At 36.3% G+C, this 16387-nt stretch overlaps 1 pseudogene; it reads left to right on the plus strand.

Moving 5' to 3' along the window:
* Positions 1–11023: 11023 nt before the first annotated feature.
* Positions 11024–11610, plus strand: LOC143590570 (abscisic acid receptor PYL4 pseudogene; annotated as a pseudogene).
* The last annotated feature ends 4777 nt before the right edge of the window (positions 11611–16387 follow it).

A 16387-nucleotide genomic window follows, 5' to 3' on the forward strand; every position in this document is an offset into this window, starting at 1 on the left:
TTAAATAATTTCAATGTGATATGGGGGTGAGTTTGATAACACCAACTTTAAAATTTTGCCACCCAACATGGCATACAATTTCGATTTCTTGCCCATAAACCTCCCAACAAAACGGAAAATCCGAGCACATGATTCACAGATTAAATGAAATCATGTTTACCTTCCACACACACGCCAAATTACCGTCTTCTTTTTCGATTGAAGCCCTCCACACGGCCTCCTACCTTCACAATATCCTTCCCACGAAAATACATAAATATCAAACTCCCACTTCCCTACTTTACCTTTGTTAACCCGCCTACAACCATCTCCGTGTGTTTGGCTGCCAATGTTATCCAAATCTTCCGTTTGTCCGCCCTCACAAGTTAGCTCCACGTACAGCATCATGTGTCTTTATCGAATACCGGGCTAGCTTTCGTGGGTACCGGTGTCTCGAGATCTCAACCAGAAAAACAATCTTTTCACGACATGTCTCCTTTGATGAAACACATTTGCCAACCCATCCAGTCCCCTACCTAACCACTCATTTCTAGATCCATCTCCTCTAATATTCACACAACCATTCCCTACTCACAGTTCAAATAATACCTGGCCACTTTAACAACACATCTCATCAAAATCCACCCCTACTCATACCACACCCACGGCTCACAGCACCACCCATAGACCAATACCCATTCACGGCCTACAATAACATATTCTTCTTCCCATATTCCCGTCAACCAACTCAGAACTCACTTCTCTCATCACAAAAAAAACATCCCCACCTTACTAATCTCATCGCCATCTCTTGCCCCCACGTCCACACATCCCATGAAAACTGGCCCTCAATCGGGATTTTTCAAACCCCGATGCCTATTATCTGTTAACACCAAAACATCTCTATCTATTTCCCTTCTCCCCAAATCTCATGTCGCTGCCCTCACTTACCCAAACTAGAACATCGTCATGACTAACAAATACGAAGATCTAATGGCAAATAATACGTGGGAACTTATACCGAGACCTGCTTATGTACATGTTATTCGTTGTATGTGGCTTTTAAAACAAAAATTTCACGCCGGTGGTACGTTGGAAATACACAAAGCTATACTAGTTGTTAATGGTAAAAGTCAAACAATGGGTATTGATCATGACTAAACGTTCAGCCCCGTGGTTGAACCCATCACGATACGCACTGTTCTAAGTCTAGCAGTATCAAAAGATTGGCCCATCCATCAACTGGATGTTAAAAATGGCTTTCTACACGGCATCTGAAAGAGACTGCCTATATGTTTCAGCCAATGGGGTTCACTTCGCCTTCGCATCATAAATTTGCATGCAAACTTAACAAATCTCTTTATGGTTTGAAACAAGCCCCACCGGCTTGGTATCAACGGTTAGCGGGGTATATCTCTAAATGCGACTTCAAGATCAGTGTTTGTGACACTTCACTTTTTATTTATAACAAGGGCGGTCAAATGGCATACTTGCTTTTATATGTTGATGACATAATCCTCACGGCTTCTAGTAACTCTGTGCTTCAAAGCATCATTATTCTCTCTCTGCTGAATTTAAAATGACAGACTTGGGCACATTGAATCACTTCCTTGGTATAGCCGTACAGAAACAAAAGAGAGGCCTACTTTTATCACAGTCTTCATACGTAGCCGATATTATGTCCACTTGCTAACCGGCTAGCACTCCAGTAGAGGTTGGTTACAAACATAGTACCAATTACGGCGCCCATTTCCCCATAATTCATTATATAGAAGCTTGATCGGTGCTCTACAATACATTACCATTACCTGGCCGGATATATCGTATGCGGTACGACATGTGTGACTTTCCATGCATGCACCTCGTGAACCCCACTTTCAATTACTCAAGTGGATCCTCATGTACATAAAAGGTACACTCTCTCAGGGCGTGCTCATATCACCCTCCTAGTCTACTAAATTGACTTCCTATACGTGCGGATTGGGGTGAATGTCTTGACTCTCGTCGCTCAACTTTCGATTATTGTGTTTACATGGGCAACAATTTAATTTCTTGGTCGTCGAAGCGTCAGCCAACAATTTCAAGATCTAGTGCCGAAGCCAAATATCGAGGTGTCGCCAACACTGTAGTCGAAATTAGGTAGATCCATAACCTCATGCTCGAACTTCACATTCTGGTTAGACACGCCATGATCATTTACTGTGATAACGCATCCGTAGTTTTTCTAGCCAAAAATCCAATACAACATCTATGAACAAAACACGTAGAATTGGATATACACTTCATTCGAGAAAATGTTTGCCTTGGCACCGTTAAAGTTTTACATGTTCCAGCCGACTACCAATATGCAAACATTTTCGCCAAGGGGTTACCGAAACACCTATTTAAACGATTTCAAGCCAATTATGTCTCCGTTCTTCTACAGCTTAAACGCGGGGGGGGCTATTAGCCGATAATATCAAAACTAATATTATTAGCATATATATTTTGTTATTAAATGTAATCTTTACGTAGTTAGGCATGATTGCTTTTCCTATGTTAGCTCCCTAATTATAGCTTTCTAAGTATAAGCTCTTGTATTATATATACGATTGTAATATTGTAATAATCAAGCAAAACATATTACTTTCACCCCTTTGGTTTTTTTTAATAAGGGTCCAAATTATCATCTTTCAACTTAAAATCCATTTTCTATTAGAAAATACACATACTCCATAAATGAGAAAAGAACAAAAACATATCAACTTTGGTATAAATAATTAAAACATGTTGCTCAACTTGGCATGAAAAACATTAAAAACATGAAATCCAACTCATTTAAAAAAAAAAAACCGCAGGTTGCAGCCGGCCAAAGGCGACCTCCCTTTATCATCGAATAAATTTTTTAGTTACAATTAATAAATTATATCTTCTTAATGCTAATAATATTTTCTTTATTGTATGAAGTTACTGAAGTAGCTTTAATTAATTATTATTTTTCATATCCATTTTTTCTTGTTCATTTCGTAATCGTACAATAAAAATCAACCGTGATTTCCAATTTTATTGCATTAGTCTCAGTTAGACATGGTTATTTATTAATAGGTAGTGCTATTCAACGAGTTTTAGTTCGTGGATTGGCAATTAAACTCAACATGAACCTGAAATTTTACATGTATCTGAAACCATACGTTTTACACATAACACACATAAACATAAACACGATACGTGTTACAATCATGGATTGACATAAACCTGACCCTTTAATCTAATATATATTTTTTTCACATGTTATCTAATAAGTATAAAAGAGAAGTTTGGTGTCACATGGATTGACATAAACCTGACCCTTAAACATAATATATGTTTTTTTCATTGTAAATTGTTTGGATGTTTTTATGATATTAAAAGTAGTATAAAAGAGAAGTTTGGTGTCACAAATCTTATTTTTGATTATTTTAATTGATTTTTCTTTGTTAAATAAATTAAAAATAGAAGTTGTTAATATAGTTTGATTTGCTTTGGTGGTAAGAGAACCATGTTCCACATTTGCAATTCAAGTTCAAGCCTTTCCTTTGGAAAATCTTATCCCTCTTATATCGTTAGTCATTTTTCTTCCTTTTTTAGTTTTTTTACTTTTAAGGTGCTTTTATAATTACTAGCAGAAGAGCTTGCGCTTTGCAACGGGAAATGGTAAAATAACGCACGTCACCAAAATTGACCGAATTCATATCGACTTACCGGCTCAACGCTTGGGTTTTACCACCGTCCAAGTTTTACTGACCTGCCATGCACAACGCGCTAGGTGAAAAACTAGTTGTATACATAAGATAAATAGTTTTGCTCGGCGCCGCTATTTTTTATTTTTTATTATTTTATTGTTTTTTTTCCCTTTTAGATTTGAACATGTTAATTTGACCAAATATTGTTTTGCATTTGGTATCGTAACTAGTCTAGAGCATATACACAAATTCCTTTAATAAAAGGTGACGACACCATAGCTAAACCAAAAATAAAACACATCAATACCCGAACACAATAAATTAACATATTTAAGAAAAAAATGAACAAAACATGTGGCTTGCAGTGGTAAACTGATGACAAATCGGTCGCTATCGCTTTACGACATTGAAATTGACCAATAAATAAATTTGTTAACGCCAAAATATAACAAATTAACATTTATATAATAAAAAGAAAAAATAACCCATGGAAGACAAAAGAAAAAAATAACCCTTGAATTGCGGCGGCAAGATGATGCTGATTCAGTCGGTATCAACACTATCGGCACTGAATTGTAAAATAAAATAGTAAGCCAAAAAAGTAATATATGAAAATAAAACAAAAAAGGGTAGCGTAGCAATACAGCGCAACCGAGCAGCGATGCGAATTTGATCAGTATCGGTTAATTTTGTAACAATAACGACAATATACCCAAAAAAGTAAACGCATAAAATTGTATTGACGCTCGTATAGTTTATGATAAAAAAACATAGTTAAGATGACATCTAATCGATTGGTAAAACCCGGACGGTGCAATTATGAGTCAACGTGAATTCGGTCAGTATCATGTTACAACACTGGAACCAACCAAAAAATAATTTGTCAACGCCCAAATACAACATATTTACATGTTTAAAAAACATACACATGCACTACGATGGTGAACCGACACAAATAAGGTTAGTATTGGGTCAATACACCAAATTGAACAAAAGCAAAAGACAAATTTGTCAACGCCTAAACACAACAAATTAACATATTATAAAAAATTCGTGGTTAACCAACAAATTAAAACAAAACTTGCATGCTTCGAAACGAATTCAGTCAGTATCGACTATATCAACACTAAATCGTAAACATAAATTAGTAAATGATAAAAGTATAATATAACTATATATAGAAAAAGATAAAAAAGAAAGAAATTTGATGTGACACACCTGCATACTACTGCGTAGTTCAATAACGTAATTATGATACCAAGTCATTATTATTTATCTATAGTATAATGTACCCTCATTTAAACGTTCTCCGGATACAAATGACTCCATCGCCTCCTGATGAGCCATTTTGGAGTAAGTCCTCTATAACATCCCGTTTTTCGGGTTCGGTTAATAATTAAAATACAAGTTATTATAAGTCAAGCTAGTGTTGGGTTAAATGGATATGGGTTATAGACTTGGGCTATGAAAGAAAGAGGAAAGGACCATGGGCTTAAGCCCATGATCCATAATTATATAAGTCATTAAATGGCCTTTAATCATTCATTTCACACATTCCATAGACCTCCCAAAACACACACTTAAACTCTCTCTCTAGTCTCTCTCTCTCTCTAGACCGAAACCAAGAAGGAAACCGATCCCGACCCAAGGTATGATAGTATTTTATTGTATGAGCTTAAACCCGTTAGATATAAACACGAAACGACGAGCCGACGCCGTTAAAACCGTTTAAGTCACGAGATCCGGGTGGAATCGGGTATAAACCGAACCTATGATGAGCTTAGGGGTCACCCTAGCTCAGATTTGGATCGAATGGGACGAAAAACGGTGTAAAAACTAGTTAAAACTCGTTTTTCGGACGTGTTCGCGGTTTTCCGGCGGCCTTCCGGCAAAGGCGACGCCGGAAAAGTATGTACGAGGTTAAGGGATGTCAGGGAATGTTCTGACCTAACCCTAGTTCGCTAAGGAATAACCAACAAATTAAAGTGATTCGCTAGCTGATTCGCCTAAGTAAACATAACGAACTAACTTCAGTTCGTTAAGGGGAAAGGATAGCGAATTACCCTTGATTCGCTATAGTTAAAAGATAACGAATTGAAAGGTCCAATTCATTTCATAGACTGGTTCGTTATGGACTGATTCGTTAAGGGTCCAGTTCGTTAGAAGGGTTCGATTCGTTAAAATAACCAGTTCGTCATGACAAGTCAGTTCGTTAAGGATAAGTAACGAACTAGGAGTTTGGCAGGATGACAAAAACAGTCCCTGGACTTAGAAAAGAATGATTTAATTACAAAGAAGCCCTCGGATTTTAAGTAGCAAATTATTTAATGATTCAAAATCCTAATGGAAAATGTGTAAAGACAGTTAATGAAAATAAAATTTTTCCAAGCTGACCTGGCAACTTAACCCCAGCCAGGGGCTCTGCCCCTTGGACCCCGCTAGGGGCTACCGCCCCGAGGACCCCCATTCGTTGAGGGTAATAATTAAACTAGAAAGACGATACGTGTAGTGATAGTTTACTGAAACATATAATTATTACACTGTTAGTCGTGCACAGCTCAAGAAGGGAATAACCGTAAACGATGAACGCAACCGCATTGAGGTGAGTTTCTAGCCCTACTTCCTTGTTATGTTTTCGGGGCTGTGTGCATACTCGATGTGATAGTTAATACACTTACCTTAAGTGGTAAGTTTATGCCTTGTATGATTTATGTATGATGATTTCTTGACGGTGCGTGAACGATCTTCGGATATTGCATGTACCGTCAGGTGGTAGCTAAAGATGTGATTGCCATGTATGATGTAAGATAAGATGCATGTATGAATATATATGATATATGCATAATGTACGTATGATATGTTAATGGTATGTGAACGCTCTTCGGAGATTGCACGTATTGTCAGGAACAGTATTTAAGAACAGGTATGGTATGAAGCTATGGAAGAAAGGGTACCGGACCCTAATAATATCCGAGGATGAAGGGTACCGGACCCCAATAATATCCGAGGATTAAGGGTGACCAGACCCTAATAATATCCGAGGATGAAGGGTGACCGGACCCTAATAATATCCGAGGTATGTAGGGTGAAACGCCCTTTATAATGTATGGTTAGATATGAATGTGTATGGACGAATGCTGAACATGATATGTATGTAATGCGTACCGTCGGGCACGTATATGTGTATGAAAAGTAAGTTATGTGATTAACTAGAACTCACTCAGCGTAGCTGACTTTTAGTATGCACGCAGGCAAATAGGTTAAGGCAGCTCGCGTGAATGAAGACACATGGTATGGAATCGAAGATACTGGCATCTCGAACAAATGTTGTGATGTTTTAAAGACTATGTTTTTCTTTAATTGACTACGGATGTTTTATAAGACATGATTTGATGGTTATGTAAAATGTTATGGTTGAAGTTTTATTATTCCGTGAAAGTTTTTATTAACTCTGATATTTAGAATTGCGTTTATGAGTAAATCCAACGTTAAAGTAGGGCTACCGGTAACGGGGCCTTACATCCTCTTAAAAAACTCAATACTAGTGGGATCGTTTCCTAACAACCCACAACAATTAAAAGTTATTGGTTATTTATAAAAAAAAACAAATGTAAAACAAAGTTAAAAAAAACTCACCAACTTCTTTGTATTCTAAACCTTTACCAAAACAACTCATAACCCAACAAACCACTTCCTTTTTAACCCAAACCATAACCATGCCTATCCTATCTACCACCCATTCAAGTTCACCCTCAATTACCAAAACACCAATCCTAACCGCAACCTCTTTGTCCAGTGGTAAGTACAAGAAGTATCCAGTGTACACGAATCCTATCCTTTGATAGGATTGTGGCTCTGGAAGAATCTAATGCAAAAAGAGCTGAACGAGAGAAGGTTATGCTGAATTCAGCATGAAGCAAAAAAGAGAGGATGGAGGAGATTGAGAAGGAAATGGCAGTTGATAGGGAAAGAATGGAGAGGTTGGAGAAAGAAAAGGTTGCTAGTTAAGCCAAGATTACTAGGCAGCATAATCAAATTGAAACTCTCCAAAAGCGAGTGGAAATTGAGCAAATCTTGGGAAACAATCAATCCCTTCTCCTCGCTGAACGGTCTGCTGAAGTTGCTAGATTGGAGTGTAGGATCGTTTTTCTTGAAAATGATCTACCATCCTCAACCAACATCAAAGAAAGTCTAAAAACTGAGTTGAGATCAGAGGTTGATAGGTTGAAGTGTGAGATTGAAATATTGGAGTTAAGGGTTGCATTCCATGAGAGTGATATCGGGTGCTCAATTGAGATCACCCAGCTAGAATCAGAGATTAAGAGGCTTAAGGCCGGAAATGAAAAGAAAAAGAGATTAAACGAGCTCCATATCAAGTTTAATGAAGATCTTGCTGAAAAGTAAACTCTGCTTCTGAGCTTATGAAGATGACTGATGAAGATGTTGATGATCTAAACAAGCGGTTGAAGACAATTTTTGGAAGTTGGGTGAACTCCGATGTCGAGGATAAGTGGTAATAAGAAGAAGAAAAGACAATCCGCTATGACTGCACTTGTAGTTGGTGGTGCAAGTGGTAGTGGTGCTGGTGCTAGTGGTTTGGGTGTTGATGATGCTATGGTTGTTGGAACAGTTGTCGGTACTGAAATTGTTTATGGTGAAGATAATGATAGTGATGATGAAGATGATGAGGAAAAAGATGGGAAATATATGATGATAAATCGGGTGATGATGACGACGACACTAATGATGGAAATAATGATGGTGGTAATGGAGGTGATGGTGTTGGTGGTGGAAGTGGAGCAGGTAATGAAACTGCCCCACATGATGATCCCTCTGTTGACGATGCCGCCAAGAAAATAAGAGATCGATATGCGGCTCTGGATGAGGATTTTCAGTCTATTTTTGTTCCTACTATGCTTGCAGGCACTGACCCTCAAGAAAATGAAAATAAGTTGGCATTTGACTATGAAGACTACCTCAACTACTCACCAAATACAGATACACCAGAACCGGAAGTCAAAGATCCTGCCCCAGAGACTGCTGTTGTTATTTCACTTCTAGTTAATGCTACTAATACCTCTCATGTGCCAAAGCCAAGAAAGAAGAAGTGGCATTGTCTCAACAAAGTTGACTTTTTGAAGCTATATGAGTCTCCTCTACGTACACTCGAAGATCACAACAAAGTAAACACGGATGAAATAGTTGAAAAGTTCAACAAGTTTGTTCGCTACATTGTTGACAACCAACTATTCGACCGTGACTACTAATTCGAGTACGAGACGGATTGAAGACGGAAGCTGCAAATAATACTAAAGACTAGAGAAAGATTGTGGTCATATTCAGTTAACTAAGTTAGAGCTCGTGCTTCACACAGGAAGAAAATATTAAAAAAAATAAAAAGTTATTATATGTAATACGTAAACTCAATTATTTCATATAATAACTTTCTTTATGACCTTTTTATTAAGTTTTTGATATATTATGCACTATAATTTTAAGTTGAAAATCAAATCTTGGTGTTTGGTTTATTCAATACAAAACGTTCATACCGATATTGTTATATTAAATGTTGTGTATATATTAATAATATTTATAACAAAATGTTGTCGCCGATTTAAAACTAAATATACAAATACTAAGGTTTTGTTGCAAAAGAAAAATAAAGAAAAAATATATTATATTTAAAAATAAAAGAGATACGATGAACAATCTTAAATGGTTGTTTTAAAGAGATATGAGAAGACAATGTGATATTGTGAATTATGGAAATGTTAGCAATTAAATAAAATTTTAGTTTTATACTTGAAGAAAAATCATATTTATATATGTTAAATCAAGAAATCAAACACAATTACTACTTTAGTGGAGTTGGTAAACACCTTTGGTTTGAAACATAAGGTCTTAGGTTTGAAACCCGTATCACACAATAATTTCAAAATTTTCTAAAGTCTTATGGGTCATTGGTTATAATAGGTAAACATGTCATGGATAATAATATAATAGGAAATAGTGACATGGTATCTACTTGACATCCTATGTGGAGTGTCTAGTTAAATGACATGTGGACAAAATTGTGTTACTTTAATAAATTAGTTATTAGTCTTTTGTATTATTTTGTTTTGTGTTCGGTTGAATTATATTAGCTTTTGTTTTCCTTTGTAATATTTGGGCCAAAGGCCATTGTAAACAAGCCCAATGGGCCGAAATAATGAAAGAATGATGCATGGAACTTGCACTATAAATAGTGCAAGCTTCCATGCATGCAATAACCTTTTGAAAAATTTATTTCACTAACTCCCACTTTCTCTCTATCTTATCAATTTCTTTCCATAAATAGCAAATGACTCAAACCAACAAGACCCGAAATCTCGATTGCTTGTATGTGATTTCGCTAGCATACAAGTGAGATTAATTCAAGAACTAGTTGTTTGATCCCGTCATAAGGACCTACAATTAGTACTAAACAAAATGCTATGTGTGCCGTATATTTAATTTAACTAACATGACCCGAACGGCTAAACTCTAGGGTTAGTATGTGTCGGTTTAGTTCGATTATAGAGGGAGGAGTATAACTAATATTTTGGTTTCTAAATTTTCATAACTGATCAATTGAATTGTTTTGGTTATTGAGGAAAGTGCCTAGGTTAATTGGATTAACCGTTGGTTCTGTTGCATGTAAAGTTGTTAGTGTTGTCAAATTCAGACTTGTTTTCTTTAATAAACCAATCAAGTATGTGTTAGTTAAATAAATAAGATTAAAATGAATTTACTCTTTAAAAAAAATGTTTATATCAAATTTTCTGTGATATATAATTTTGTTTTTAATAAAAAATAATCAAATTTATTTTATTTATACAAATATATAACAAAATTAATTTATAGAACTTCGATCCAGTATTACAAGAAAAAACCAAACCACTTCATTTTGTAATTTATGATTCAATTATGTACTTTTCGTGACTCCTGTAACCTAAACCAAAAGTAAGCCTACAGTAACACCAGCAAACTAATCTTCTATGAACATATAATATAAATTTATGATTATGCAACATTGTAGTTTCCTTCGAGAATTCCAGAGAAATATTATAAAGTAACAAAACAATAAAGCCAAAAGGCATATGCTGCATATAAAGTTTCTATATGCAAGTTGGTCCTCCTCCTTGTGTCCCCCCAAATAAATTCAAACTAACTACATGTAACTTGCAAACCCCATTCTCAATCTTCACGCATATCTCATGTCTTCATATAATATACAAAACATCTCGTATCGTATCTTATCATATCATTAGATTCTACGTTCAACCGTCTCACTTAACTTAAACCCAAACAAAAATCAAGAAATCATGTGTTCCTCAATTCAAACCCAAACTATTCAACAAAACAACCCTAATAAATCCACCATGAACCACCTTCCGCCGTCTATTTACATCCCGGAAGACCTCTACCGCCACCACCGCCACTCGGTGTCACACAACCAGTCTTTTTCAATAATAATTCAGTCAATACCCGCCCAGGTTGAGACCGTGTGGTCCGTAGTCCCGCGTTTCGACAACCCGCAGGCGTACAAGCACTTTCTCAAGTGATCATGGGAGACGGTGACGTGGGATCCGTGAGGGAGGTTCGGGTAGTGTCGGGTTTACCGGCCGAATCCAGCATGGAGCGGCTTGACATCCTTGATGATGAACGGCATGTTATAAGCTTTAGCGTTGTTGGTGGTGACCACCGGCTGAAAAACTACCGGTCTGTTACGACCCTTCATTCGACACCAACGTGTAGTGGCAGTACCACCGTGGTGGTGGAGTCATATGTGGTGGACGTGCCGCCGGAGAATACTAAGGAAGAAACGTGTGTGTTTGTGGAAACTATCGTACGATGTAACCTGTTGTCATTGAAGCACATCGCACAAAATTTGGCCTATAACAACAAATAAAGAAAATGGTTCTTGTTCTTTTAATTACAGTTAGTAATTTAGTATTAGCCTATATATATAATTTTTCATGGGATTTTTATCAGGTTTTGTTAATTTCATGGTGAAATGCTATGAAATTGATCTGCCAGATAGAGTACTCTCATGTTAATAATATATCGTTTTCATTTTACTTTTCTATCATCGATGTCTTTCAATATCTTTTAATAACTTGTACGTAGAGATGCTAGATGTTTATTCATAGATTATTAGTTGAAATTTATAGCTTTTTGTTTAATTTATTTCTCGTATAAAGAATAAGGGTTTTCAACTGTAATTACTTGTTTATTAAAAACTCAAATTTGAATGTTTACTTAAAGCGCTAATAAATTGAGTCGATTCTCTAGCTACTTGGTATAGAGATCAAAAAAATGATTAACCTTATGCCAAGACAAGTAGTCAAGTAGGCAACTTCTTTCACATATAGCATGCAAGTTTACAAGGTAACACATGTGTTGTTTTAACGTCACGTAATATTAAGAATACATGTTAAATGCCTAGTAACATTAATGTAGACTAGCTAGAGATGGAGTGTAGCCATCAGTAATTACTTACCGAAAGAGCCCCCGTCACCAAGAAAATGGAAATTAATGTAAACTAGTGTTTTATCCGGTGGTCCGATAATCGTCGGGTAAGTCAGAACTGTTTAAACGTAACCGTTGTTTTGCAGTGGTGCCTTAATGTTGGTTCGGTTTATTAACATATAAAAAGTTAAAAATTCTAAAATGACATTTTTTTATCGGTAAAACCCGGGTGTTAGCAAATCCCGAGCCATAGTCATAAATCGCTAACAAATTATAATTATAACTATTATAATAATAATTAGTATGAGAGCCCGTGTAAAACACGGGATGATCTAAATAATTAAGCTACAAATAAAGAAATGCATAATGTATATAGAAAAATGTATTACTCTATACTTGTATCATTATATATAAATTGATTTTATTTATATCACAAAATGATGCACGTGCAAAAACATACTCAAAAATACTTCATCTATTGAAAATTTATTCTCAGTATTATATGTGTATAACTGAAGGAATTTGGTTATGAACCAACTTGAAGGATACTTCTCATATAATAATAATTTTGAGATACACCATGAAAAAAAGTTGATAAGTTTGAGGGCTTCTCGACTTTGCCAATTGACAAAAAAAATAACGTGTTAATGTGAATGGTTTGCTTGACTTAAGTATAATTTTGTACGACATACTTCACATACAACATTTTGATCACTATTTAAGGAAAAATAAATGTTGACACAAATGTTTATAATTTGATAAAAGTTAAAAGTATTGATAGGCCTAGAGGTGGCATGTCAGAAGTGTTTGTCATTTTTTCTTAAATTTCAATAACCATGGGAAAAATACTCAATGTGCAAAATCCCGAATCTTTTAACTATTTCCAAAAATGTCATTAAAAATAAATTCGAAACTCAATAACATTTAAAATTCTAACTTTCATTTGTTTAACATTTCAAGTCAAAATTTTGAACCCGTAATAAGTTTGGCGATAAATCTATTTGCATAATCAATTTTTTAAAAATATTCAGATTACCCATTTTTACCCTTATCAAATTTGTGTCAAATGTAGTTAATTTATACCAAACGATCTGTTTACCAACTTTTAACCCGTAACAATCAAATTTTAGTTTCACAAAAAACCCGAAACAATCCTTGATAAAAAAAACCCAAGAAACTAAATATGATAAACTTTATTATATTTGAAAGTGAATGATATATACAATCCTTACAATTTAACACGTATGGTTTACAAAATTAACCAAAAAATAAATAGATAGATTTAAAAAATATATTTGTAATTTATAAATTTATATGACAATGTACAAAAAGCCCAATAGATAAATGGATTTATTTTAAAAAAATGGATCAACTTTTAAGTATATATTTTTAATTTAATGATTAAAAAAATTACTTCATAAATTGAAAGCATATTAAAGTTTTTTTAATTTATTTACAATCTTCAACAATATGTAACATACGGCCTCTCGCACCACAAATATTGTCTGTTTTGCCCACCAAGAGCTCACGGATTTGCTTTTGGTTGCCCAAGTGGAGACTTCCCAGGAGGTCACCAATTCTGCTAATATTTCCAGCTGAACACGCTCAATTGTGGAGCTCTGCTCTCGTCCACTGCCATTAAGCCCAAAACGCATTGGTGATTTAAGAGGCGATGTATTTACTTATGAACCAAGGATCACTTATGAACCAAGGTTAATGTCTAAAGACATGTGATTATAAGTGTTACCACTTGGTTGATTGAACGTTGGCATCCCAGAAGAGTAGCCAAGATAAGAAGCATCTGCTATATTAGTTGGTCCACTAGAGGCAATGGTCTTCATGGGGATGATGTCTCCTTCGTGGACCTCTAATGACCTTTGGTATTGAAGTCCCGAGGATCCTTGATTCTGCCAGAAGGATCCTTAAGGTTGGAAGTTGAAGGAACGTTGATGATACAATCCAGAGGATCCTGGCTGAAGGAAAGAGGATTCTTGAGTTTTTCAGACCTATGGATCCTGATTGAAGGATAGATGATCCTTGCTGGAGGAATAGGATCCTGGAGCTTGCTGACCCATGGATACTGGTTGAAGGATAGATGATCCTTACTAGAGGAACGAGGATCCAGGAGCTTGCTGACCCATGGATCCCGGTTGAAGGATAGATGATCCTTGCTGGAGGGAAAAGGATCCTTGAGCAAATTGAGCCACAGATCCTGGAGTAGTGAAATCCAACATCCTAGGCATCAGGGGAGTCTGGTCTTCCACTGGCCTCTTAGCCTTCTTGAGATCCTCTATCTCACGTAGTATCTTCTGGTTAGTCCTGCTCTGCTGCTCCATATACGCCTTAACCTGCGAAAACATAGTGGAAACATCATTGTTAGAGTTTACCACAGAAATGGCAGCATTGGTTTTTGAGCTCTGGAAGACTGGAGTTTGTGTCTTGTTTCTAGCAGCGGTGGTCCTCGGTGCTCCCGCGAGTGGAGGAGGAATACACAGTTAAGTTTTTGAGGAGATGGTGGTTGAAGCAGAAGTTTGTTGAGAGGTCATTGACAGTGATATGAGTAGAAAAGGTTGAAAATTAATAGGAAATATTCTAGATTTAAGCACCAATTGCCCCACGGTGCGCGCCAAATTGTTTTGGTCAAAAATCAATCAAGGATAATGTAACCAAATTTGTAAAGTGAGGTTTAGTGCTTGAATGATAATAACGATTATGAAACGAATAAAAGAAAGAACACAATGATTTGTTGCGAGGAAAAGCCCTTGATCTTGGTCGGATCGTCGGCACAAAAACCCCGAGTGATGAAAAATTATCTATCACCTCTTTATTAATCAAAAAAGGGTGTTACAAGGTTGGAGATTATGATCAGTAATACAATAATTGCTATGTGTGTGTGTGTTGCTAGAAAGAATTCTGAGTACTGCTAACAAATGTGAAGTTTTAAGTGTGTAACCTAACTGATCATAAGCTCGTTATAAACAATAAAATAACAATAACTAGAAGTCCTATCTTTGTGCCACTCTCCCACTAGCTGCGTTATGCCTTTTGACCACGTGCTGAATGAGTCTTGTAGTGAGATAATAGGTAGACTAGGTCTTCCAACCGTTAGACCTATTAATTATAAACTTACACATGAGAAACAATCATTAGCAATAACAAATACTGAGGATCCTTGATCTTGATATAATTCTGGAACTTTAAAGAAAGAGGTAAGGCCCTGTTCCCGGTGCCCTAATTTTCATGTCGAATTTACTCATGAACACAGTTCTACAAATCAGATTTAATTAAAACTTTTCGCGGAAATGTTAACTTCAATCATTCGTTACAAAACATACCAACTTGTCTTTAAAACGTATCATAATACATCATCTTTAAATCATCATTTCTTCCGTCTTCATGCCAGTCGTTCAATCCTTGCCATGTTCCATTCTCATGCTAGCTCCTCAAGCGTATTTACCTGCGTGCATACTAAAAGTCAGCTACACCGCGTGAGTTCTACTTAATCAGACAGCTTACCATACAACCATTTCATGCATTTATATAAACATATGTGTCTGAAGACACATAGTCGTTCACCTAACCTGCTCACCTCACCGCTAACCTCTTTACCGCCCCCACATCTTAGGCACTTAATTACAAAAGCACATTGAGGCTTGCCCTCCCACATACTTACGTATTGCCACTTATTTAACGAAGGAACGTAGAGGCTTGCCCTCCCACGTACTATCATTGTGCCACTTAATAACGAAGACACGTGTAGACTTACCCTACCACGTACTATCGTCATGCCACGCACACCCTTACCAGCTTGTTACCACTTCTACCACACTCTAACTCAACGTACCTACAACATGTGACATTCGTCAATTTCGGGTTCTATTTGTATTCGTTTGTGTATTCGTTTATCACGTAAACCGACCCGATTTATATCCCAAACATTTCAAATATATAAAATATTTGATTTTATGTTACTAAATCATTCTCGCATGTTCAATTTGAAAAACCCCTTTTACGGATTCGAAAACGCCTTTAAAACGATCAAATTACATCAAAAACGAACTTCCGGGACACAAAACGAACCAAGCAAGACGAGCTGACCAAACCCCACCCTCATGGGTGCCGCGCCCAGCGGCCATGAAGGGTAGGGTGGCCACGCGTGGCGGCCTTAGACCTGCAGTCACCAAAATCGTTTTTTGTTGTTATTATCACTTGTTTGA

Source organism: Bidens hawaiensis, unplaced genomic scaffold, assembly GCF_021521415.1.
Source record: "Bidens hawaiensis isolate Kalapana, Puna unplaced genomic scaffold, B.hawaiensis_p1.1 tig00038666_1, whole genome shotgun sequence".
NCBI classification, from domain to species: Eukaryota; Viridiplantae; Streptophyta; class Magnoliopsida; order Asterales; family Asteraceae; genus Bidens; species Bidens hawaiensis.